Source organism: Schistocerca piceifrons, chromosome 9 (genome assembly GCF_021461385.2).
Source record: "Schistocerca piceifrons isolate TAMUIC-IGC-003096 chromosome 9, iqSchPice1.1, whole genome shotgun sequence".
In the NCBI taxonomy this organism is placed as follows: Eukaryota; Metazoa; Arthropoda; class Insecta; order Orthoptera; family Acrididae; genus Schistocerca; species Schistocerca piceifrons.
The window spans coordinates 144,112,151-144,136,351 of NC_060146.1; the positions used below are offsets into that span (position 1 = coordinate 144,112,151).

The window sequence follows — 24,201 nt, forward strand, 5'->3', positions numbered from 1 at the left end:
GCAAAATGGCGACAGGAGCCGAGAAAGCGTATGTCGTGCTTGAAATGCACTCACATCAGTCAATCATAACAGTGCAACGACACTTCAGTACGAAGTTCAACAAAGTTCCACCAACTGTTCACTCCATTCGGCGATGGTATGCGCAGTGTAAAGCTTCTGGGTGCCTCTGTAAGGGGAAATCAACGGGTCGGCCTGCAGTGAGCGAAGAAACGGTTGAACGCGTTCGGGCAAGTTTCATGCGTAGCCCGCGGAAGTCGACGAATAAAGCAAGCAGGGAGCTAAACGTACCACAGCCGACGGTTTGGAAAATCTTACGGAAAAGACTAAAGCAGAAGCATTTCTTAAAGAGGAGATTGTAAAACCAATTGATTGGTCGTGGTGGAGATCACGATCAACAATTCATGTCGTGGCCTCCACACTCTCCCGACTTAACCCCATGCGATTTCTTTCTGTGGGGTTATGTGAAAGATTGTGTTTAAACCTCCTCTACCAAGAAACGTGCTAGAACTGCAAACTCGAATCAACGATGCTTTCGAACTCATTGATGGGGACATGCTGCGCCGAGTGTGGGAGGAACTTGATTATCGGCTTGATGTCTGCCGAATCACTACGGGGGCACATATTGAACATTTGTGAATGCCTAAAAAAACTTTTTGAGTTTTTGTATGTGTGTGCAAAGCATTGTGAAAATATCTCAAATAATAAAGTTATTGTAGAGCTGTGAAATCGCTTCAATCATTTGTAATAACCCTGTACTTAAATCTATATTCAGTGTTGACAAATTGCTCTTCAGAAACACTTCCCTTGGCATTGCCAGTCTACATTTTGTATCTTCTCTACTTAGGTCATTAGCAATCACTTTATTGCCCAAATAGCAAAATTCATCTACTGCTCCATGGCTCATTTCTTAATCTGATCCCTGTGGCATTTCCTGATTTAATTTGACAATATTCAGTTGCCCTTCTCTATCACGTTGTTGTTCATCTAATATCCTTTAGACACTGTCCATTCCGTTCAGCTCACTGTACCCTAATGCGTTGCTTTTAATGCTCTCGGTTTGAAGTATCTTGAGATCTCAGATTGTGATGTACTGAGAACATATTATGGAAACTGATGCTATGCAGAATAGTACCAATGATGTAGGCTGAACAAGAGATGAATTTTAGAGATTGGTATCTCTCATATAATACAGTTGATCACGTGTTCAAGTTTAACAATTCAGTCGAAACAGAACACCAGAAATCCATCTCTTGCTTTTCCAAACACCTATGGAAGAGAAATTGCCAATTATCAACCAAAGTTACAGAGCTTGCTGAATCTCTCAATTACCGAACATCAGCACTTTGAAAGGTTGTTGTTTATTAACTAGCCATGTTTGAAAGGTTGTTGTTTATTAACTAGCCTGACGTGTGACGTAGGTGATGCAGATATGACAGTTTTTGTGTGTGCCATCAACGCACACATTTTCAAATAAATAAACATTTTCAAATAAATGTTACACAGTGAATCCCAACTTCTACACTCTTCATGGTATTTTAAAAAATGATGTAAAATGCAGAAAAATGTAAAATGTATAAAATAACATTCTAAGCAGCAAAAGTTACATATGGAACCTCCCCCTTGCGTTTTCGCACTGTATGTGTAATTTCAAACACACACAAAGCCATCAAAATGCACCAGGGACTTGTTTATTATCTAATAAACCTTTATCATCAAATAAAGTGCTGATGTGATGGGAACTGGTCACTGTTGCTTAGTATGATGCTTTTCGAGACTTTATTCTTCTCAACTGCAAATATTTACGTAAGTATTCCATGTGGTGTTCGCTTGTGTTGTTCTGCGTCTCTTGCACTGTAATAACCTTCATGTTATCAGGTATTGTGCATCCTCAGTTAAGCAGAAAATAGCACATGTGCAGACTATCACTCACATTGTTTGTGAAGTATCACAAGTGCTTTCATAAATATTGAACTTCACAATGAGAGTAAATTCTCAAAACACATCTTGCTAAGCATGGAAAATACGTAACTTGTGTTGTTTAAAGCAAAACATTAGTCTTTGAGTAACTTAAAGTGAGTAAAGGTGTCATCTAGCACTAAAAGTGGCCAAACAACGAAACATGCAAAAATGGTTCAACGAAGGTGTCCAGATGATCACAACAATCATGAAGCTGCTCATGTGTGGTTGACAGTTTGGAAATGGTTGTGATTGGTCATGATACTTTTATTATAGTGGACTTTGTTACTCCCATCAATCACCATGCTGCGCAGAATTTGGCAGTGGCAGGATGTATGGCATGAACTGTTAAACATTTACTGTTTAGATATGCTGTGTAGAGGGCCCTGCTTTCAAGGAACTTAGCTATGGAAAGTTTGTGAACTCTACTTGATGGCCAACACCATGCCAGTGTAGTTTTACATAAATTATTTCAGTTTTTTCTCAAAGAACATTTTTTCATAAAGCATAAATCACAGGAAAACTATAAATACATTAATGCAAAATCAGATGCTAATTTCCTTTGCAGACATGGGAAATTTTATGGGTGCAATAAAAACGCCATAAATTTGAAAATGTTAATTCAGGGAACATAAATATGGGGTTGTACTGTAATTGTATTAAAAAGGTGCAAACTTTAATGTGAACTGGAATTGCGACAAGGCACTTACAGTATCTGGGCGCAGACGTTCACCACAACCGATATAATAGTGTGTTCATTAGTGCCGCTCAACAGAGATGTTGTGATGTTGCTCAATTAATAGCCAGTTGCTGACTATGCCAGCACTGAAATGTGAGCATCAGGCTAGCTAAATACAGATATTTCGCATGAACTGACACTGTGATGTTAACTGTGTGCTTCGCAGTCGCAGGCTTTGAGTGGCATAGATGTCTAACATTTACTTCCTGGGCAAAAACTTTCACTTCAGCTGATGCGGAGGTGTTAGCTAGAGTGCTTTCTGATCCCAGACTAGTGATTTTGTAGAGTGGTGGCCATTAATAAACTGATGTAAGAATATGATGTGACCTCCAAAGCTGCTTAATGCTTTGAAATTTGGTTAACTTAGGTTTTTCTATTCTGCATAGACTCACCAGACTTCACTGTTTGGTTTGTGGAAAAAGTTTAGCAATTCACAAAAGTATATGTAAGATTATTATTAGTCACCTGAAGTCCCCTATTTACAAGTGTAGCATCCATCTTGAAATTAGTGTTTTATGATTCTAAATTATTCAAAATCTTAATTACTGGTTGCATTAGACACACTGTCTGATGCAGAAAATATACAGTGATAAAATTACTTTGCCAAAGTTCAGAATCACCCTAGCATTAGATCAAAATAGTTAGTTTTCAGTGTTCAAACTTCTAATGTCAATTATTTTGTAACTTAATTTCAGATAATTCCAAATACTTTCTCGGAAAGTAAAGGTGGCCAGTTTTGCTCAAAGTGTAACAATATCTCCTATGCTGTTGGTTTACTCAAAATGTTGTACCATCAGATCGTTACTGTAACTTCAGTTAGCCATAAATTTTAAGTTTTACGTTAGATTTGATGTATTTTCTGTTCCAATTGATCCATAGTGAGGAGATCCTCCAAGATGTAGAACTCGCCAGAAAAAAACAGAATATACAATAAATATGAACAATGAAAACATTATGCTAATGTAACTTTCACATTTCCCAATGGAATGATTGTCATAGATGTGGTATAAATTTATGAAATTATTTAAACATAATTTCATATATATAACAATGACTAGAAGAATCATTTTACAACATGTACGTATAATGATCAAATCACTGCACCGAATTTTTACAGAAGCAAGATTGTAAAATTGTTCACTTTATTTTATATTATTACACACGCACAACCACTTCTACTAAAAAATTGTCAATGGAGTGGGAGGAGTTGGTCACCAATAAATCCTAATTTAGTCTCCCCTTAAACTGAACATTTTTATATTTAAACTCTGTATAGCTGCTGGCAAGTTATTGAAAATGAGTGGTCTTGAATAATGGACACTTTTTTGAACAAAAGTGACCTCAAATCTTCGTGAAGATTCTTATTTCCAGTATTGATTCCATGATCTGAGCTGTTGGTTTAAAATAGATATATCTCTAATGGCAAATTTCATAAAGGAATAGATATATTGGGAAGCAGTGGTTAATATCCCTAGTTCCCTAAACAGGCCTAGAGTTCATAGCACGAATAACTCTTACTACACATTTTTGTATCTGGGAAACTTTATCTTGGCTTGGTGAATTACCCCCAAAAAAATAATCCCATATGACATTACGGAATGAAAGTAAGCATTGCATGTTAGCTTTTTCATTTTTATATTTACTCTGACAACACACATTGCAAATAGGGGTTCGTTTGTTCTTCAGCAGTTCTGTGGTGTGCTGCTCCAAGTTGAATTCATCAAGCTGCAATCCCAAGAATTCATTATTGCCAACATTGTTTTTCATATTTTAGGCTTAAAGTGGTGGGAAGACTCATAAAGGTTCTGAATTGCATGTGGTGAATTACACGAAAATTGGCAATTGACCATAAATAATGAAAGTGAGATGTCATCCATGGGTGTTAAAATGAAACCATTAAACTTGGGTTGCATGATAAATCAAAATCAAATCTAAAGGCCGAAAAATGAAGTAAATACCTAGAAATTACAATGACAAACCACTTAAATTCCAAAGAACACGCAGAAAATGTTGTGTGAAGGCATGCTAAAGACTGCATTTTATTGGCAGAACATTTATAAGATGAAACAGATCTATTAAAGGGACTGCCTACACTATGCTTGTCCATCCTCTTCTGTACTGTGGTGTACTGAGAGATCCTTACCAGATAGGATTAATGGAGTACAATGAGAAAGGAAGAGTGTTTTAGGGACATGTTTTAGGATTTTAGGTGGGCATTACTAAAACAAGGTTTTTTCGTTGGAGCAGAATCGTCTCTCACAATTTAAATCACCAACTTTCTTCTCGGAATGTGAAACTGTTGTTGTCAGTGACCGACGTAGGGAGAAACAATTATTGTAATAAAATCGGGGAAATTACGAGATCACGTGAAAGATACAGGTGTTAGTTTTTTCTGCACACTGTTACAGAGTGAAGTAATAGAGAATCATTGTGAAGGTGGTTTGCTGACCACACTGCCAGGTGCTTACCACGTGTACCGGTATGAGGTTTTTTTTTTTTTCCACATGAAACATCAATTTTGAATTGAATAGTAAAAACATTGTATTCAAAGTACTGACCATTGCTTTCTATACATTTTGACCACCTTTCTGGCAATTTGTGGACACCATGCCAATAGAAATGTTAGTCTTTTGGAGCAAACCAGACACCCAATTTTCGACTTCTTCGTAAGAATTTGTGTTCCTCAGCCAATGCATGTCCTGTTGATGAAAACAAGTGGTAATCGGAAAGGGGCAAAGTCTGGTGAATACGGCGGTTGGGGTAGGAGCTCCCAGCCAAGTGTTTTGATTGTATCCTGAACCAGTTTTGCTTTGTGTGCAGGTGCATTGTCGTGTAAAAAAATTACTTTGCCATGTCTTCTGGCCCATTCTGGTCTTTTTTCGATCAATGCATAGTTCAAATTGATCATTTGTTGTCTGTAGCGATTAGTATTCAGACTGACCGGGTTTTAGAAGCTTGTGATACACCACACCTTTCTGATCTCACCAAACACAGAGCATTGCCTTCTTGCCGAATCGATCTTTTGCAGTCGATGTTGAAGGTTGTCCCGGATTAACACATGATTTTTCCCATTTAGGATTCTTAAAATAAATCCATTTTTCATTGCCAGTAACAATTCGATGCAAAATTGATTTTCTTTCATGTCTTTGAAGCAAAATTTGACAAATGGTTTTTCGGTTTTCCATCTGTCTTTCATTCAATTCATGTGGCACCCATTTTCCACACTTTTGGATCTTTCCCATAGCTTTTAAATGGTCAGAAATTGTTTGTTGTGCAACATTTAGCATTGCTGCCATTTGCTTCTGACTCAAAGTATCATCTTCATCCAATATTGCTTGCAATTTGGTGTCTTCGAACTTTTTTGGTGGTCTTCCATGTTCATTTCTAACATCAAAATCATTACTTCTGAACCGTTGAAACTATCTTTTGCATGTTGCTTCTGATAGAGCATGATCACCATATGCCTCGACAAGCATTCGATGCGACTCTGCAGCACTTTGTTTCAAATCCAAACAAAAAAATTAATTCCTTCTGCAAATCACTTCCTGGTACAAAATTCGATATTGTTAGCACAGTGAAAATGTATGTTTGTTCCATGACTTGATGTATACTAAATATCTTTCACAGATGTCATACCAACCAAACAAAAAATTAAGGCTCGTTAACAACAAATGTTCCCTGTCAACACATCTGTATATTAACGCTTTATTCATATTGGTACACCTGATAACTGTGATTTACAGAGACTCCATGTAGATGTAGTGCATTTTTTCAGTTTTGTGACAAAAAATCGGTTAGTTAATGGATCTTTCTAAGGCTACCCTTGATTTACTATTTATTGCAATGTTTGTATAATATGCAAACAAAGCAAATTTGGCATCTGATAATATTGCTGATGAAAGATAGATACACACAAGAAAAAGCAAGGACCCTCAGATGGAGCCTTGTGGAATGCCACATGTAATTAGTTCCCAGTTGGATGATTCGTGATAGCTTAATTTGTCTTCCTTCTAATTACTCTTTTTTGATTCCTGTCAGATGTAGGAATGGAAACATTTTGCAGAATTTTGTTACACCATAATAGTCTTACTTACTTACTTAACTGCCTATTGTGATTCACATAGCTGAATGCCTTTGACAGACCACAAAATGCACCAGTAGCCTGTAATTTCTGTAATATATATAAAGTACATTTTCACTGTATGTGGAGATAGCAGTCTAGACATCAGAAACCATCAGAAATACAAACCAACTTGGACAACGTATTATTTGTGGTCATAGTTAAGAAGCTGATTATATATAACATTTTCTAAAAATTTGGAGAATGTTAACAAAAGTGAAATTTGGTGGAAATTTGATAGTATTTCTTTCTCCTTTCTTAGTCTTACTTCCAGCACGTTTCAACCATTGAGGAAATGTCCCACTGATAAACTACTGGTTACACAAATATCTCGGCACACTCCTTAACTTTCATGATATTTTATCGTAACCACTAGAATCTTTTTTTATTTTAAAAACTTCTGGGACAGCACTTCTGTTTGAATAGTGAGGGTCTTATTAACGTTCATGAAGCTGTGTTTGTCTGAGGTACTCCATGGCAGTATCTATTGAAGGACAGTCCCCATCTTTCAGTTACGGATACAACATATTTGTTAAAAAGTTCTGCAACACTAAACTATGTTACCAATGTATCATTTACTCTTACTGCCCCTCTTCATCTGGTTTTACCAGTCTCCTCCTTCACAATATCTGATACTGTCTTTATTTTGATACCTGATGTGATTTTTTTAGTGTATTTGCTTTGGCATCCATATTACTATCTTCAATATTTTGCAATTGTCTTGTAATGTGCTATAGCGTCAACATCAGAACTGTTTTGGATTGACAGATAAGGTTTCCTTTCTGTTTTATATGATAACTCTATTCCTTGAGTAATCCATAGTGTCTTTGTAGAGTTCAGTCTAATCTGGGTTAGCTTTGGGGAAAACGGTGTTCAAATAAGATAAGTACTTTATTAATAAAGTGTTGTAGTCTTCGTTCATGCACGTTAACAATATGTGCATCACTTCAGTTCCTGTCTTCGAGGAGTGCCCTAAAATAACCAATATTTGGCTTACTGACCAGCCCCTTCAGTCCTGATTTAATAGTTCTATACTGTGTTCAGTATTAACGTTTAACAAAAGAAGCTGTATGTTCGTGGTCTGAAAGGCAATTGACTATTGGTTTTGTGGTAGAATTTTGTTCATTACACTTTTTTATTCAGATATTATCAATGGCTGCATGTAAGCAATTAGCTACCCTAGCTGGGAAGTTAACCAATTGAAATTAAGTCGAATGAGTGTTACTGATTCTAATGGATTCTTGCTAGGAGAATTTTTAAGGAAATCTTCATCGAAGTCACCAGCAACCATTATTTCTGTGTTTCTGTTCTTATAATCCAGTAGGGCTTCATGGTGATCCATGATAATATTAAAATTACCTGCAAGTGCTTAATATAAACGTACTGTTATGAACCATTTATTGTGAAATTCTGTTTATGTTGCACATGCTTCCATATGCTGTTCCAGGCAAAATGTATGAACAGGGTGTATATGACCCGGGAGATCTGGGAAAAACCTGGTAATTTTTTCATCTGGGAGAAAACTGGAAAAACCCAGGAATTTTTAGAATTCCGGGAATTTTTTATTGTTTTAGTTAGTTAGGATTTGTAATTTTGCCTGGTAAGAACCAATAATCTAACAAAGGATACTACTGTATCCCATTACTGCAAAATAATGCTGCAGCAATAAAACATGGACGAGAGAAATCACAAAAATAAAACTTCAGTTACAAAGGAAATGCTCACATACAGCAAAAATACAGTGCTCATACAAGCATCTGTCACCAGCAAAATGTGTCAAAGGGTTTATGAAGACCATGCAATGTTTCATAACAACAAATTGTCTGAGTGTGATGTCAAAACTGTTCACATTAGATTCGTTTGAGCAGTTGTGAATGGTCTCATACGCATCTGCAGTTTAGTCACGTATGAGTAGTACCTTCACCCACTTCTGGCTACAGAAGTGTGGCTGTTAGCTGTACAAGCGGTAGCAGCAAGCAACCAGATGCTACCTGGAAAAATTTTACTGGCACGCCCAAGCTGCCACAGATTCGAGCACATGCAGCAGGCCCAGATCTAGTAGTCTTGGTGGGGGGGAGAGACAAACTGGGATGCTGCAGACAAAAGGGGACAGGGCTAAAAGTGCTTAGCCGAATAAAGTCAAACGGGTGAATTCCAATTGCTGTTTATGTGGTTAACTGGGTTTGCGAATGATCAGATATCTGATAATTACAAGCAAAATCCAGAGATTGACTACCAGAGTGCAAATAAATAAGACTGGAATAACAGTTAAGAAAGATTACATATTATCTTCTCAGTGTATACAATAAAGTGAAATTTTGTCAGAAAAGTTTTGGCCAGATCGCTGCACTTACTAGTGTACAGCCCCCGTCTAGTAGTCGCTTACGTTCAATTCTGGGAGTAGCACGGAAAAAGTTTTGTACAGACACGTAATAACACCTAACAGGAGAATAAATGTGGGATAACTAAACTGGTGATTGTGGCAGGGTTGGTGAAGCTAACCAGAGAATGAGTATTAACACGGGCAGGAAGTTACAAAATTAGTAATGTCAAAATCGTTTGTTGGAAGGAGAAGAAACGGGGACATCACACAAATTATGGAAGAATGATTGTTCCAAATTTACAAAAATTTCGTACTACTGCGTTTCAATCTCTCACTTGAGAAGCTGGAGCATACGAATTAAATGTGAAACTATTTCCTAACATAAAGCTTTTTATTAGCAGTCCTAATAGGCATCTGATACTGGCACTTCATGAATTACATTGTCACGACCATTTGTGGTAAAACAGTCTCGTTTATTGGGGGTGTGTTAAATTGCTGCAATATTAGACAGGCCTATTTTGTTTCATCTAGCAGACGATGACAAAATAGAGGTAATCAGATTGAGAAAGCATACCAGTCTTTGGTACTGTTAGTATTTATTTTTTTGTAAGAGGGACAGGCTGACTGGGAGTGGGAGAGGCACCACAGGACATTTTAATTCACATAGTCGTGAATATAGTTTGACGACATCCATTGCAAAATACACACGTTTGAATTTCACAAAGTGAGATACTGACGTGAGATAGAAGAATGCTGTGTGAAGGAGTGGCACTGCACTGTGGCATGCTGAAGACCCAATATCATGTCTTACAGACTGTTATGAAATATGTGCGCTACAAAATGAACATTTTTAGTTAGATTTTCAAATTTTTGCATCCTATCTCACAGTTGGGAAGGGGGGGGGGGGATTGGAAATATCGTAGATCCGGGGCAGATATGCAGAGCAGTCTGAGTTGTAGTGGGGGAGGTGTGTAGTCTCCACATGACATGTGTTGATTAGTGATTTTGCTGTTTACTCATAGTTTACTGCTTTCATGTCAAATGAAAACAAAATGGATTTATGTGCCCGGGAGCTATCAAGTGAATTAAAATACATTCACATAATTGTGGAGGGCTAAAATGTTGTTAGTTTGAGATCTTACTTTATTCCTGCCTTTGACAGTCCAGCATTCTTGTAGAACAATGAAGTTATTTTTGTCAGTTTGCTAGGGAGATTTGGCTTTCATTAATCTTTCTGCTGAGGCAGTCAATTTATTTGAAAAGAAGTGTTTAATTCTACGCTACTGGGTAGCTTCAACTGTTCACTGCATTTAAAGTGCACATTTTCATCGTCTGGCACATGACATTATGCCACAATAAGAACCAAACATGAGATAATACAGTACTGGTACTCCAAGAAAATTTACACTGAAAAGTTTGTCAGGTCAAGGCCTACTTCATTAGAAATCTGGTCATGCGAATGTGCACTATAAGCTGAATTATGCATTGTAATATGGTTCACGAAATTCAGATACTCTTGGTGTATCCTCTGATGTCTTGTTTAAGATCTTTAAATGTCCTACATGTATGAACATACGGGCCTCCTACGTAATCGTAGCTGTACAAGTGTGGTGATGCTTGTTACTTGGCACTCTCTGGCAACTACTGAAACGAACCTATTTGTAACAGGTCGCAGGAAAATATTGTAAATGGTGGTTTGAAAAGTGCTTCCAAAGTTAATTTCTTTTTAAGCAAGATGAATTACATGTAATGATGTACAATGGATTTCTTAGATCAGTGTGTTTGACTTCATTTAAAAATAAACTCTTTGAGGATGATCCATTTAGAAGAATTTAGAGCCCAGACGATCAGACATTCATGTCATTCTTAAACATTTTACTGGTACAGTCGTGTGATGTATCTTAAAGAGTAACACGTACAAAAGAGACCAACATTTTAAGTGAAAGCTTAACATCTCTTGCGGGTGTGGTAATTACAACAGAAAATACTAACTTGCACTCCCGTCACTTACTATGCAATGTGTGTAGCATAGAGCGTGTACTACAAAGAACTGATCTGGCAAAGATAGTTCTCTTGCTGTGGTAGGGTAGCAATATTATTGGGGGTGAGCCAGTGGGTCTACACCCCCACAAATCTTAAAAGACCAATATTATATGTGAAGGTTTGCTTTTCTTGTAGAAACACTGTGTATATTAATTTAAACCATTAACTTTCCCTGTTTGTGTATTCGTGCTACTTAAGTGATGTTGCTATTGGCTGACTAAATCATGTGTCCTATGCTCTGAATATCTGCTGTCATCAGCGTCATGGCAAGATCATGTGACACAAGCTGTGACTGGCTTACAAAAGCACATCATAATTGCAGTTTCAATGCTTCGGAAAGTAACATGCAGTGTTTGGTAGAATTCACATTTATACTTTTATAATACGAAAATAAGCAGCATACATGTTACTACACATCAGAGATCTTTCCAAAACGTGTTTCCCCTCCCCCAAGTTTCATTTTCTAAAGTGCCAAGAAAATCTACACTGGTGCATAAAACCAGCCGTTCAAAGGATTTACAGCTTCAGTTCAAAGTATACTGTCATTTAACACGGAAAAAGTGTGTGTTCGTCTGGGAGAATATTCATTTTTAACTGGGAAAAATCTGGGAATTTTTTCCCTTGCCCACACATACACCCTGATGAATGTCTGTCCTTAAATTTATGACAATTCCTGATGAGACTGGCAAATTTCTTATCTACTGAAGTGAGATGCTAACCTGCATCTTGTAGCAACAACCTATACCATTGGTCAGTGTTCAGAGAGAAAGATTACTCATTTCTGGTGAAACCACTTCCATTATTGTAATCAAGAAAGTAAATATACAGAATTAAAATATAACTGTAACAGAGTGCTTGCATAAATAATTATTTTACATATTCCTGTGCAGGTTGTGTATGTAGATCTGTTAGATATAGAATGAGAATGAAAAAAAAATGTTACACCTGGGAGCAGAAAACACGTCAGATGGATCCTCCCAGGGGGCTTGTCACTCTTTGGCGGGTTCATGCTTGGGTACAACGGGGTCCCAGCCTTTGCAGCACCACAGTGTTACTTACGGAGAATTCATGGGAAATTTTGTTAACTACCTGCTTTTAACTCTACTGTTGCAAACCTCATATAAGCTTCTTACTGCCTGGACATCTTTATTTAGATATCGAAATTTCTTATTGCTGCTCAAAACTTAAATAATGGGACTGTCTTCTGCAGATAAACAATCAAGTGAACCATCATTCCTCCTCTATAACCTATTTTCAGTCAGGCTATTGTACAAATAACACAGATTCCTCTATAATTTGCACAATTCTGAGGGGCTGCCTTCAGAAATTCTATAGGTACACTTCCGTATCTATAGCTTTCCTATTTCTCATTTGTTGGGAATTGTGCATACATCAACTAAGTCTACTAGTGTTCATTGTTTGGTTTGTTTCAACAGGATGGTTCTCATAATTAGCTGTGAATCCTGCCCTGTTTTTCCATCAGGAGATTCTTGTTAATAGGTTTTCCACTCTTCCACAGACAATAGACTCGGTCCTGGAAAGTTTTTGATGTGTTCACATCTCTTGATTAGCTTTTGTGGTTAATTTGCTTTGGTGTTGCCTGCTTTGTACCCTTTATCAACATTTAATCTGCCTTGACTGTTTCGTGTAAATAACTATTTCTTAGTAGTGTCTCTCTCTCTCTCTCTCTCTCTCTCTCTCTCTCTCTCTCTCTCTCTCACACACTCTCACACTCACACTCTGCAGTATTACTACTTTGGCTACTCATTCTTAAGTTCTTAATATCTCGTACACTACACCCCTGTCCCTGAGGCAGAAATTTTGACGTCTTTGTTCTCAGATACTGCTAAGATTCTCTGCCACATGTCTTAGTATGTGCCTCGTAAATTCATTACTGTATTTACAATTTTCTTGTTTTACAAGTAAATGGTTTTTCTTCATTTACACTTATAATTTTACTAGACATTTTCTGTTTTCTCAACTGTTTTCAACCTTAAAACACTTCTGTTTTATATATGCACCATTAATCTTACATCTTTTTCTACATCAGTTACACAGAATATTTTCTCACTATGCATTACTCATCTTCTGTCATAGTAATTAAATCCTGCATACAGTGGTACTAACTCTCTTGTTAAGAATTTCCTTTATGATGCATGATTTTCAACGAAGCAACTTCTTTACCAAAAACACAATGTAACCTTTCATTTACGTAGGGCAACATATACCTGTATTACAGTGTTATCATACACATACAATCATAGTGTGTATAATTTTGCTCAAATCAACTCTTATTATAGACACAATATGGTTTCTTTTCCTTAATCTATACAATTGCACTAAGCAACTCTTTGTTGTAAACACATTATGATCTCTCTTCTTTTCAAGGTTGCACGACAGTGTCTATTTGACTACACACTTAGTAGAATTACAAGACAACTTCAATATTCCATTCTCTTACACTTCAACTTTTAGGTTCATATTTTATCTGTCCTTGGCACTAGCATTAACGGCTATATTCTCTCTTGTCTTTCAGGTGCCTTGTTGGCACAAGGCTTCATTCACCTCTCACATTACCACTATTTCTAGTGCTCTGAAATTTCTTTATTTTTTCCTAAAGCTCTTCGAGCAGGCAGGTATCTGATCAGCTCTCTACTAGGATGATGGTTCACTAACTTGTTTCTGACACACATCTTCTCACAACATTTATCACCGGCTGTTGTAAACATGAACCAAAAACAATCTCAACATTTATATTGTTAAATACACAGAACTTAGAATTATAATCACTATATTGACTCCGTGTAACTCCTGATGATTATACTACTTAATGAAAACTCGGTAAAAAGCAGTTATTGCCAATACAAAATTTCATTCTCAATTTGTATAATTTGTGACGTGCTGAATTTAAATCATCTGTCGAATCATATGCTTAACAGGTAAATTCAAAGTTCTGTCAAATTCTTTTTCTTTTTTAAACAATACAACTCTATATCCATTAGCATATTTGTTTGTTATAATAATATGTTCTGACTCTATCAATATTGGGGCACCAAATCATCTACATTTACCCAGAAATTTCAATTTACCTGTCCTGTGAATAACATCAGTGGGTTCATTCCCACTGCATAACACGATAAGACCTTCATCTTTTGGTGCTGCAGAGAAGCATACATTGTCCCTTATTAGTGTCCAAGCACTTTCATTTAACGCTACACACTTTCGAAAACAACCCTTGGGCATCCTTGTAAAAGGTCTTACTTGACACATCTCGTAATCGTATGTCAACAATAGAACAAACATGTTTTCACACTGACTTTGGTTTACCTTTTTACACAATAATTGATTGTTGCTCAGCTTTACATAATGTTTTAGCATCTATTGACAATATCTCTTTCTCTGGAGCAATATGTTCATAACTGTTTCCTTGCATTAACTTCTACAGGAAGTGGCCAAATTTTTTGTGTCAAACATGGTGCTGTCTGCAAGAGGAATGTTTAATATGTAACTTAAGATACTTCTTGCAGTGAAGACATCAAGAGAGATTACTTTTAGCTACTGATAACCATTGTCTGCTGTAAGTGCAATTGGGATTCACTTATGTTCAATATAATCTCTTATGAATCATAGAAATTCCACTACTTGGTCAAAAGATTGTGGTTTCAAAATACTTTTCTGTGCATCTACCAGTGTTTTAATTAGCAAATCATATTCCCATTCAAGCTCACTAAAGATCGGTGTTGGCTATGGTTATCCAAAAAGTAGCTCTGTAGTTTCCTGTCAGTGCAATGCTTGTTGTGTATGGTGTGCTGACAGATGCCTTTCATCCCCTGTGTAATAACCTGTTCATTTCTCTCCATGAAACTTAAAACTGAGTTAAAACTTCTTAACGTGAGTTTTACTGTTGTAACTTGCTCTCTGGTTAACCGTAGCAGCTATTTTTGGTCTCTCTCCAACACACCAATTTTTGCTTTAATATTTATCATATTTATCTTGGTTCAAAATATATTTATGATACCACCAACTAAATTCAGTACTTGGTGTTTTGTTATTCTTCATTCATGATGAGCTAATTGTACAATTATCCTTTGAGATGTCTATTTTTTCAATGTGCCATTGTAGTGCCTGTTTCGCAATTTTGCACTAGTGTTAAGTAGTGTTCTCCAGCAGAATTCTACAGCTCTGAGCACAGACAGCTTAATTTTTGATGTTCCTCTGCATACACTTCGGTGTTTTCAAATTTATTCTTCAGGCCTACTAAAATGAAATTACTTACTCTCCATGTTATAAAGCCATATTTTCCCCATGTTATATAATACTGGGGATGACTGGAATTTTATAAGTTGTAGATCTGGATGAAGTGCCACTGTGGACCAAAGTAATCTCGGATGGTAGTACAGTAATTCCCACTACCAGATACGATGTGACCATCCTGTAACTAAAAGAACTTTCAGGCAATTGACATGCACTGTCAGGTACTTGTCCATCTTAAATCTGACATTTGGTCCTCTACTTTGTTTTAGAATATATGGACTTCGTCATTGACAGTCTTAATGTCGACTTCGTCATTGACAGTCTTAATGTCTTTGATCTTCCTCTGTGTACATATTCATCAAATAAAAACACCTTTATTTCGTAGTCAGAACTCTTTTGAATGGTGGATTCTATCATAATATTGTTTGTTCTTTGCTTTAGTTTAAGTATCAAGTTTGTGCACACTGGCACATAGTTCTCATTCATTCTTTTAACTGGAACACACAATCACAGTGATCGGAAAATTATTTCTGCTGAGTTCGTTCATAAACCACCTGGTATATTAAACACACACACACACACACACACACACACACACACACACACACACACACACACACAGTTCAAATTTTTGTGAGTGAGCAAATTATTTTCCACATTAAATGTCTTTTGGTCTTCATTGACTAGTCAAGCACGTACAAACTGCGCAGTTCATGTTTGTGTAAATGTTACCTAACAATTGTATTAATGTTGACAGCATGAAATGAACAATTACATCACTGTGTTTGTCAGACCTTCTGACAAAAAAACTGCTGTGGTTGTCAACGTAATTAATTGTAGTGTAATATTTATAAGGTTTATCATTCGTTACCCTTACAGGTACGTTTATATTAAATATGTTGATGGAGTAGCTTACTATTCCGGTGGCATAATTGCTCAATCAACGAGACCAAAATAGGTCAGATATTGTGAATAGTTTGTTTATTTGAAAATGTTTGTTCAGTGGTAGGAGTGCCATGAACAACATACTGGATATCCTGGCTGATGAGAGGAGTATGGGGTGAAAGTGCATTTAAAGGCCACTCTTGTACAGTTTTCTGAATAACTCACTGTGGCCTCCACCAAAACCATATGCCAGTACAAAATTTAACGGCAGTAAATTTCCTAGAAAAAGGTCTCTCTCAATTATTTTTTTAAGACTAATTGTTGGCACATAGTGAGGGAGAGAATGGGAAAATCTTGTGTATGGTTCATGAAGGTCAGATATAACATTGCAGGTTGCATAAAATGACAGTGGTAGAGGCAGCTGAAACAGTTAGCATGTAAATGACTGTCAGACAGCCAACAAGCAAAATTAGTTCTTTTTGTGCTGGGCGCTGGCATTGTAATCAATCCCAAACACACACAAAACAGAAGAAATGGTCAATAATGTTCTTCAAAGTATTATTAAGCAATTGTCTGTTACTGGTCTCTCTCTCAATTTCAAAAAGCCAGAACATACTCAGTTCTGCACATCTAGAGGTATACACCAATAAGTACTTGGTGGGGTAATAGACTAGGGTGGAAATTTCAAAATTTTTAGGTGTCCATATTGGTGAGAATTTAACTTGCCCTTTGAACCAGTGCAAATCTTGAGGGACAAATCAGTAAGTTGATATTCCATGCATATTTACGTTCAGTTGTACAATATGGAAATAATGCTCTGGGGCAACTGATCTGTAGGAAAAGTGTTCCTGCTCAAACAGGCAATAAGAATAATCGGTTGCTTACCCGTGATCATCCTGTTCAAGAAGTTAGCCGTTTTGAATACTACTTCACCAGTAATTTATTTCCACGTGAAGCATCTAGTAAATTAAAAAAAAGTGTTGCAATTAGAAAACATGTTTCTTAGGTGTTTTCTAGATAATTCTAGGAATGTATCAACCAAACAAATTTTACTTCTATTGCATTTAAATACAGTGCTTTAGCAAATAATGAGCTCTAAAACAAAAGTTTTAAGTATTTAATTTTTTTGGCTAATTTGTTCACACCAACACTGCATACTAATGAAGCTACTTATATAGTCTTCGCAACTTAGTCTCAAACCCTCACTTTCAATTATGAGTGATGCCAAAACATTGTTTCCTTGTAGCATAAATGCTCAAAACTTTTTTTTTTTTGTTAAACTTCAGTTTTGACAATTTTTCCACTATTTGTGATCATAACTAACATGTATGTTCTTAATGACCTTAGTATTAGGAAAACAGTGTTTGATGTCTTGTGTGTGTCCTAATGATGGTGAAACAATGTATCAATAAAGTTAGCTTACCATGGAATCACTCACCATCATCCCAAAAGTTCTGACACTGACTGTATTCGTGGCCTTTGAGTGATGTCGGCACACTATGATGGCAGTTTGAACACACAACAATAAACATGAAACAGACAAAATTCTGTTAACCGTTCTTTTAAAAGTATTCTGGTTTTGCTAACTGAAGTGCCAGCATTTATCTGGGTGCCACTAGGAATTTGTCAGCAACATAAGCTTGGGAGGTGAATGTTGACTTAATTTATATAATCTCTGTACTGGTAAATTCAACTGAATAAGCATCTGTCTTAACAAAATTATAAGGGGTCCCAAGTCACATGATTTTTTTTATAATTTAAAATTTTTATGGTGCTGGGCACTAGATTGTAGCCTTGCGGGGTAGCCCACGTTTAAGAAGCTTTTGGTTCACCTCCTTTGAAGAAAGAGGTATGTATAAGGGGCATTCAAATGAAACCTGGTTCCTAGTGTAAAGTAACGTTAATGATTTTATTAACTCTAAAATGTAGTTATACACAGTACACATACTCAAAAATAGCTGTCAACTGTTGGCACATTTATTCCATTGAGACACTAGCCGGTCGATTCAATCCTTGGAAGCAGCGAGTAGGCCGTCGGATCCAGGCCTGGACCAGTCTCGCACTTGGGTGAAATGCCAGGGCTGTACAATGGATGTTCCAGCAGTTTCCCCAACGATACTGCTGCAGTGCCATCTTCATCACATTGGCCGTGTTTGGGCCATGGATGAGGATAACGCCATTGGACAACATGCCTCAGCATTTCGAATTGATGGCTCGGTTAAGGTTCTGTAAAGTGGCTTGACAAGGCTGGGTATTGATAGTGGTTCCTCATTCCAGGAACTCTACAAGCAGTGGGCCCTTGTGGTCAAAATGAGGACGTTATGATCTTACCAGAGCTGGTGTGCATCGCCTTTGACGTCTTTGGAGGTGGTGAAGTTGAATGTTTCCACTGCTTGCTCCGACAATTGCTTTCTGCTTCAAACTGGTGACACCATGTTTAGTCACCTGCGTCAATACACAGCAAAAAGCCGTATTTCTCCTCAAGATAATGTTGCAGATGCGAAGTTTGGCAGTCAGTTAGTGGGAACCCACAGCACACAAATTTTTTGAAAGTTCAAGTATTGATGCTGTATGGTATGGACGGTGCCCACACTAACACCCAGTAACTTGATGGATCTCGTCAAGTGATTCTACGGTCGACCAAGACTAAAGCATTCACTTCCGCAACCATTTCTGGTTTGATAACACAATGAGCCTGTCCAGGACAAGCATAGTCTTCCGGTTACTTGCGCTCCTCAAGGAATCATTTGTGCCATTCCTCGACACTTGAATTGTCTGACTGTACTCACTGTAGACAGCCTTCATCCATCAATACATTTCAGGGCCTCCAACTCCTTCCGCCACCAAAAATCAAATCACTCCTCATTGTCCTTGCTCATTCACCTGCATGTTCGGTAGTGGATGATAACTTTTGTGACCACCTTCTCTCTAGTGTGAAACCACACTGGCACTATGCAACATCAAATGGTGTGCATGTCAGTCTCTCTACAAATAGATGGCACCACCATACCCACAGTTATGTGGTGCCAACTTCTTGTAAGGCAAAGGTAGACACGCTGACCAGGTTTCATTTGAATGATGAACCTCATATGTTGCTGGCTGCTCAGCTGAAATTGTTTGTTAGGTAATTGGTAAACCTTGTGCATTGGAAGGCAGGGAGTCTACATTCAGAAATGGCAACATCATATATTGTATACTGTTGTTCTAATTAATGTGAAAAATGTTTTGCTGATCACAAGGGTGCTGGTACCAGTGACATTTAGTACCCTGAAACTATTACCATCTTTTTTATCATCTTGCTTGTTGCAGGTCTGCTGCCATGGAATACAATAATGGAGCATTCTCCACAGGGGAGGAAAATAGGTATGAAGAGAACATGCTGGCTTTGTCCTTTCTTCGCTGTCTGAGGCGTTGGCTACTCTTCCAGTTATCTGCCAACAGCGGGATGCGGGAAAGTTCGACAACATGGTGCTGGTGTGCTGACCCGGGGGAGCCCCAGAGGCACACACCCTGCTTGCCTCGGTCAAGCACAAGACCTCCCGGAAATACGTGATACTAAACAATGACATGTGGCTGTCCTGCTGTGACTTGTCTCTCCTGCAGATAAATCAGCAAATTACTGGAGATGAACATGTTATATTTATCTTGCTGACACTCGTGTTACAGTGACAGTGTTCTGCGCCAGGATGTGGACAGTGTCCCAGGGTTGGAGCAAATGGCAGGCACTAGTAGATGAATATGTCAGGAAGGAGGTGACCAGGTGCAGAGGAATGTTCACCAAGCTGCACCTGGTCACCTCCTTCCTGAAGTATTCTGACCGCCAGACTCAAGTACTACAGCGTGAGAGACATCTGGGGCTATGCGGAGCTCTGAAACTCGGCACGGGTGAGGCCTCCAGAAGGTGAAACAGTGGCTCTCCCTGTTAAGAAGATCCACCGAGCACAGGCTCACGACACACACATCGTGATGGCTATGGAGCGGTTCAAAGTGCTGCGACATGAGATTCTCCATTCCTGGGAACTATCTTGCCCATGGTGTGTACCCTTTACAGTATGGTGGTAAGAGAATATTTTTTTTAAATTATGCACTTAAACTTTTCTTCCATGGAATTACAGAAAAAATTATTGGTTAACCGTAGTCGGCCATTATTGGCAATCGTCAGAACATATTTTAAATCCGTTTCACTAAAATCTGCACTCTGAACCGCTCCACAGCCACCATGATGTGTGTTTCGTGAGCCAGTACTTGGTGGATCTTCTTAGCAGAGAGGCTATCATCCATCGGTGGCCATCATCAGAACAACTGAATTCAGCATTGGATACAGCAGTGTGTGTTCAGCCCTGTAAAATACTCTCATTTGATGATTTAGTGCCGTAGTTCTGTGTGTTTTGAGATGCATGGTTTATTGTAAATGTATTCTGTAGGTCTAAAGGCTGTTCCCATTTTGGAGCAATGTATTTCATAAACAGTATTTTCTAGGCTAGTCTCTTAAATGGTATACCTACATATAGAGAAACTCTATTTTTCCAAAGCTTTTGGAACCAATTGTGCAGTTTTCCCAGTTCAAATGAGATATGGGTAACTACTTATTCTGCTTATTCTTTAAGAATAGCTAGCTGTTTGTTGGGCACGAATTGGGATGGGGTGAGAGGTTGGGTGAAAGGTAAACAGTTGGGTGAGTGTGTGGGGACACTGGGTTACCTTAGATTGAGGCAAAGATGATTACAGGAGCGGAGGAGACACATTTTCTGGTGGACGAAAACTGCATGCTAGCTGAAACTAAAACTTGTCACATTTGCCTTTTGTGGGTAAATGCTCTTACTCAGTTATTCTTATTCAGGTTTCATTCATGATCAGCCCTGCCAGCTTTACTTCAGACAGTACCATTCTGCTACTTTCCAAACCTCACTGGAGTTCTCTTGCATGTCTTGCTGTATTAGTACTGGAAGAAAGGGTGTTGCGGAGAAATCATTTGCCCCCAACCTAATGAAGTGTTTCTGGAACGAATTTTTGCTTGACAGTGAAGGGTGTGCTGTTGAAAAACTTAGTTTAATCCCAATAGTATTAATTCCACAAGATACAAGCATACGGGAGAATTTCTATGAAGTTTGGAAAGTAGAAGAGAGGAAAAGTGTAGCTTTAAGGGTGTGTCGTTAGTTGTCTGGGTAACTCGGCTGATAGCATTTCTCCACAAAAGGCAAAGGTTTCAGGTTAGAGACACAGCCCAGCTCACATCTTTCATTTTCCAAGAAGTTTCAACACAGCGCACACTCTGCAATACTACATAAAATTTCATTCACATAACTAGTATTCTAATGTGTGAATGCTGCTAGTAATGCAATGAGCATGTGAGCACTTAGACTGCCCTGCAGCAGTGTACTTCGCATGTGCTCTCCCCATAACAAATCTTGAGACAGCAATAAGTCATCAGAATCAGGTCATCCCTGTCAGAACCAGTCAGGCTGTCCCACCAAAAATAGATAACGTCTTTAGTGGAGGTGAAACCTGTGCTATTTACAACTAAACTTGAAAGTATCAGAAGAACTGCATATGAATCTCTCCCCATTGTACAAAAAATGCTATTGCATTGCTATTAGTGAAAAAAATGAATGACTAACCTGCCCTAATAAATGCCTGCTTGTACAGTGTAATGCACTTAAGCATGCCAACTTACTAGACACAGACAGGAGCCAGACCTGGATCAGATCCATGCTGCAGGTCAACTGTCGGCCGGTACACTAGCTAGCCTGCTTGTTGTTTTTACGCAGTTTTCCTTGCTCATTTGGGCAAGTGCTGGGCAGCTCTTTGGATTCCACCTCGGAGAATCTCTCTCTCTCTCTCTCTCTCTCTCTCTCTCTCTCTCTCTCTCTCTCTCACACACACACACACACACACACACACACACACACACACACACACACACACACGACCTAGCACAGAGTTTACAGGATGCAATGTCTGCCTTAGATTAGCTTCATGACTCTGGTGTCAGGAAGAGCCTTGAGTTTAGAGTTTAAATAATAAAATAAAATTTGCCAGATATATGAAAGCTCACACTCTAGCTGAAAGTTCAATTTCCTTTTACTGAAGAAAAAACTGATCAACACGTAAAGCTGATAATTCAAACTTCAAATATCCTGAAGAAGGTGGAAGATGCTATAATGTCCACATGGACCTGCTTAACAAATTAAATTTATAATCATATTTTCATTATGTAGTCAATTGCCACCTTTTGGTCCAAGTAAATACCTTGTCTAAATCATTTTAGAATTGTTTTTGATCTTCCGATGACTTAATAATTGGGGAATCACAGCATCATCTGCAAATAAAGATGCCTGCTCTGATTGTTACCTGAATTGTTCATATAGATCAGGAACAGCAGAGAGCCTAAAAACTTAGAGTAGTGCAGATATCATTGTGTTACTTCACGACTTTCCGTCAGTTACTATGAACTGTGACCTTTCTGACAGGAAGTTGCCAATCCAGTCACAAAACTGAGATGATACTGTATAGGCACATAATTTGAAAGATGGTTGTAATTGTCAAACCTTTCTGTAAATCTAGAAATAGAGAATCAATTTGAGTTCCCCTCTTGATAGCCTCTATCACTTTGAATGAAAAAGAACTAGTTGCATTTCACATTTTCAGAGTCTGTGCTGTGTGTGAATAGATAATTTTCTTAGAGGTAATCCATAATGCTCAGACACAGTATGTTCCATAACCCACTACAAATAAATGTCAGTGATATGTGTATCTAATGTAAGAGATTAATCTTATTCCCTTTCTTGAATATTGATGTGACTTGTGCAGCTTTCCAGTCTTAAGGTACAGATCTTCTGTTAAGCGAGCCGTTGTGTATGGTGGCTAACTGTGGAACTATTATACTAGCATATTCCTAAAGGGACCTAATTGCTATACAACTTGGACTGGAAGAATTGCCTTTATTAATAGATTTAAGTTGCTTCAGTACACTAGGACATCTGCTTTGAAGTTGTTCATGTTGGCAGCTGTTATTGATTCAAATTGTCCAATATTTACTTATGTCAATGTTAGATGCTGTAATGTCTTTAATATTTAAGTACATCAACCTGAGATGCATGTAAATACTTCTTTATCCTTCTGTATATGTCTTTGTCAAAGTTGTATGACTTTGTGTACGTACTAAAGTGTAACATATGTAACATGTTAGTGGTTACGGAATGTAGTGTTTTATGTGACAGAAAACATGAAGTCCTTCCATAACAGAATGGTTTAGGTGGGAGTGAAAAGGTGAATTTGTGAGAGTTAGTGTGCCAAGTGTTCGTGTGGTTAGGCTTCGAAGAGTAAAGATACAGTGCTCAGTGAGATAAGGATTTGTGGAAAAGTGGATTAAATAAGACTACAAAGTGAATTATCTGCCACAGTATAATGGCATTTATTTGACTTGCTCTGAAATTTGCATTTCTGATGCCAAGAACAATTAGTCAGAGCACATTACATTAAGAGCCATGATTTCATTGTACAGCAGTGTCATATAGCCACAGGTTATTGCTTTATATCTGCCTTCAGGCAAAATCATGTTTTAAGTTTGTATATGCTTGCATGAGCCATGTTTTGCTGAAATTTTCACATTATAAATGCTTAATTTCAACACTGTCACGAACCTTGATTTATCCTAAGTCACTCACCATAATAGGATCCTTTTCCTGTTAAAAGAATATTGAGTTTTAAAGCAAGTGTGAAACTGAACTGCAGTAATTGGGAGAACTCTTTAAGTTTCATGGAGTGATAGTTTTGGAGTCGTAAGTAGTCCCTTGTGTAAAGTGCTCCGTATGACAGTTAAAAGTTCAAAGCATAGTAGAGATATTTAATTAAAGTTTCTGTATGAAATGACCAACTTTC

General features: G+C 37.8%; 1 long non-coding RNA gene across 4 annotated transcripts in view; it reads left to right on the plus strand.

Moving 5' to 3' along the window:
• LOC124716939 overlaps positions 1-23,950 on the plus strand; it is a 30,875-nt gene extending 6,925 nt beyond the window's left edge. For all 4 annotated transcript variants that reach the window (XR_007005676.1, XR_007005675.1, XR_007005674.1 and 1 more), the window contains one exon: positions 19,630-23,950. This is a non-coding gene — a long non-coding RNA (uncharacterized LOC124716939). The remainder of the gene's footprint in view (positions 1-19,629) is intronic.
• Positions 23,951-24,201: the final 251 nt, after the last annotated feature.